The 3,496-nt window shown below is 38.4% G+C and overlaps 1 long non-coding RNA gene across 1 annotated transcript in view; it reads left to right on the top strand.

Moving 5' to 3' along the window:
• LOC108544423 (uncharacterized) overlaps window positions 1-2,482 on the top strand; it is a 29,602-nt gene extending 27,120 nt beyond the window's left edge. The window contains exon 4 of the long non-coding RNA XR_001889838.1: window positions 2,404-2,482. This is a non-coding gene — a long non-coding RNA (uncharacterized LOC108544423). The remainder of the gene's footprint in view (window positions 1-2,403) is intronic.
• The last annotated feature ends 1,014 nt before the right edge of the window (window positions 2,483-3,496 follow it).

The raw sequence follows: 3,496 nt of genomic DNA, 5'->3' as shown, positions 1-3,496 counted from the left end.
AAAAAAAAAAAAAAAAAAAAAAAAAAAGAGAGAGAGAGAGAAAAGAAAGATTACTAAGCTAGAAGACATATTGGCTATAAAGTTAGTAAAAAGCCTGCAAGAGCAATCACTGGAGCTGCATAGTGAAGTCCAATCAATACATGTATAAAGATTGCTATGTGAATATCTGTACAAGTAATAGGCAAGAGGTAACTAGACTTTCATCTTTGCTCTGAAGTGGAGCCTGCACTTTTAGACATTTTTTCAGGAACTAGGGAGGACCCAGGAGTGACCTGAGTGCATGAGTCACTGACTTTTTCAAATAAATTTGGCTAACAAGATTTGTTGGGCTAACAACTCTATGTAGGACTCCTTCCAGGCAACTCAAATGAGCTAATCCTGCCCATCTCATAGAGTGATCCAGGGAGGTCAGGAGAGCATACGGAATATTTTCTGTACCTGAGAAGACAGCCAGCATCTCAGTGTCACAGCAAGCAATGCTGTGCTAGCTTCATTGCTCTATCTGATACCCGGAGGAGATGACTTCTTAAAAACAGTCCTGTATCTGGTCCTAATACCCAACTTAATGCACTCACCAAGACATCTACAGAGCTTGCTTTATACTTTTCTTATTTAGCTTCAGCTCCTTAAGGTCAAGAGCCTTGCCTAGCTGAGTACCTGATCCTCAACAAATATTTATTGAGCAAATGAATGAGTGCTGAGTACATGCCTCTGATGACTATATAAGTTCTCTGTGCAAACCCATCTACACTCTGACTTCTGATGCTGAGCCCCACAACCTTCATGGTTCCCTTGTCATTATACCAACAGGAGACTCCAAGGGAGATTGGAAGACTGGAAGTGGGGCAGAGGGATGGGGAGAGACTTTATCATTCTTGTTTTGCTGCTGTCCTGATCAGCATGGCTCCAGCACTAGCACTTTCCCTGGTGGCACCATCTGGCTTTCCTTTTCAGCTTCTCTCTCCCAGGACCACCCTCATAGCCCCGTAGAAGGACCAGCAGTTGCTAGGTGATACGTCCTCTTCATCGTTCTATCTCCATGGGGCTCCTCCTAGGTTCTAGATTCTATCAGAACTCAAATTTCTTCCCTTTGTTTGCCTAGCCATTAGGGTGGAAGCTACTTCCTGCAGTTACTACCTTAGCATTTCCTTTTTGCTTCTCTCCAGTATCTATGCAATTATATTCTCTTTGTTTGAATACCTTATGCGGCTTTGGTGTTTTGGTGTTTGGCACTGGCCACTGACTCTTTTACATTATCTTTTAGCAAAACTGTGATTTAGACATTGCTATCTCCATTTTGCAGATGGGAAAAGCAGTGCAAAGAATTGTTGAGGAGGGTCCTCAAATTTACACATCTAGAATATCTTGGAAAAGGTGATATGTGTTAGTCTAAGAGACTGCATTGGAATCCTGCCCTCATTATTTATATTGTTCTATAGTTTTTAATTCACATGCAGCAAAATTCACCCATTCTATTGTGTGGTTCTATGAGTTTAGACAAACACATAAAGTTGCATAATCTCCACCACGATCAAGATATGGAATGGTTCCAACAGTTTAGAAAAATCATGCTGTTCCATTACAGTCAATTCTTCCCCTACCCCCAGATCTTGACAACCACAGATCACTTTCTGTTTTTATAATTTTATCTTTTCCAGAATGTCATATAAATATAAAATATAACTTTTTGAGTCTATCTTTTCTCATTTAGCACAATTTAAATAAAATTCATCCATGTTTTGCATAAAAGTCCATTCTTTTTTGTTGCTGAGTAATATTCCTTTACATGGATGTACCATAGTTTTCCCATTCACCAACTGGGAGAAATTTGGGTAGTTTCCAGTTTTGGTGATTATGAATAAAGCAGCTACAGACATTCACATATGGTTTTGGGTGAACATAAGTTTTGTTTTCTTGGGTAAGTACCTAGAAGTGGGACTTCTGTATCATACAGTAACTGTATATTTAGCTTTATAAGAAGTGACAAAATTATTCCAAGGGGCTGCATCATTGTGCATTCCTACCAACAGTATATGGGAGTTCCAGTTGCTCCACATCTTCGTCCGCACTTGGCACTGTCAGTTTTTGTTTACAGTCATTTCAATAGGTGTATCATGATGTGGAATATTGTTAAAACATCTGGAAGAGACTTTGGGTTACGTAAGTTCTTCTTGAAAGACTGTATAATGTTGTCATTAAGGAATTCAGACCCTGCAGCCAGCTTTGGTAGTCACTACCTTTATGAACATGGACCTCAGTTTTCTCATCTGTAAAATGAGGATAATAATAGGATATCTATCTTAAAAGGTTGTTATGAAGATTAAATTAGTTAATATATGTAAAGCACTGATACAGAATAAGTGGCACCTAACTGCTAATTATTATTGCTATTATTTTTCTCAGCTCTGGCCCATCCTGCTTAGCTACATGATGCCAACATTGGAAGAAAGATAAAGTTGAAAGGACACGTCTTGGACTCCAAACAATAAATCTTAAAGTCTTTTAGTTTGCATCCTCTATCTTTTCAAATCACTGCACCACAGATTTGTCTTAAAGCCATTTCATATATAATGCAATGCCCATCCTTACTTTGCAAAAGCCCAATTTTAAAGACAACATTTGAACTTCAGTGATTAAAGAAGGCTTTTGAATTGTTATAGATTCCCATCTCCATCGAAACAATATGCTTTTAATAGGAATACAGCTTGTGATTTATACCATTTCGCTCTGCTCTGCAGTGCGGTCTGCATCATCAACATTAAGATGAAATTACCCTGCAATCACAAACATGGAACTCATACTTGTGGTAATTGCACAAAGAAAACCTCATTATCCTGCAATATGCGCTTCAAAAACAAACATACAACCTTTTCTCCCTCTAGTGGCACATTTAAAAAGCAACCTCAAGTATCACAGAGGCCAGTGCTGCCTATTACAATCGAGAGAAACAAATAGTTTACACTTGGAAGATTCATAATATTTGTTTCGATTTTAGTAAAAAATTTGCATTTTGTTTATACAAAATGATGTTGCTGTCAAGATAACAGGCTAGATCATAACCATAGGAATTTTGTGATTTATTATCACTTGGCACTTTATTTTTCATCAAAAACAATACAGGGAAATCTACAAACACTAGGTAGTCAGGGGTTCTGATTCCCGGTTACCTCTTGGAAGAATGAGACAACTTCCAGTTCCCCGCCCTTGCCCTTTATGTGTTTATGGGCTGTAGAGCTGAACAACAATGCCTTACTGCACAGGTTGAATAGTGCGCCAAAACTCATGTCTACCTGGAACCTCAGAATGTGACCTTACTTGGAAATAGGGTCTTTGCTGATGCAATTAGTTAAGTTGAGGTCATGCTGGATTAGGTGGGCTCTAAATCAAATAACTCATGTCCTTATAAGAAGAGAGAACACCCAGGATGAAAACACACAAGGAAAAGTCCACCTGGAGATGGAAGTGGAGATTGGAGTCATATATATATATATATATA

The sequence above is a fragment of the Rhinopithecus bieti genome, unplaced genomic scaffold, assembly GCF_001698545.2.
Source record: "Rhinopithecus bieti isolate Rb0 unplaced genomic scaffold, ASM169854v2 scaffold_25396, whole genome shotgun sequence".
In the NCBI taxonomy this organism is placed as follows: Eukaryota; Metazoa; Chordata; class Mammalia; order Primates; family Cercopithecidae; genus Rhinopithecus; species Rhinopithecus bieti.
Note: the sequence above shows the minus strand (reverse complement) of the source record. Positions and strands in the feature narration are given on the sequence as shown.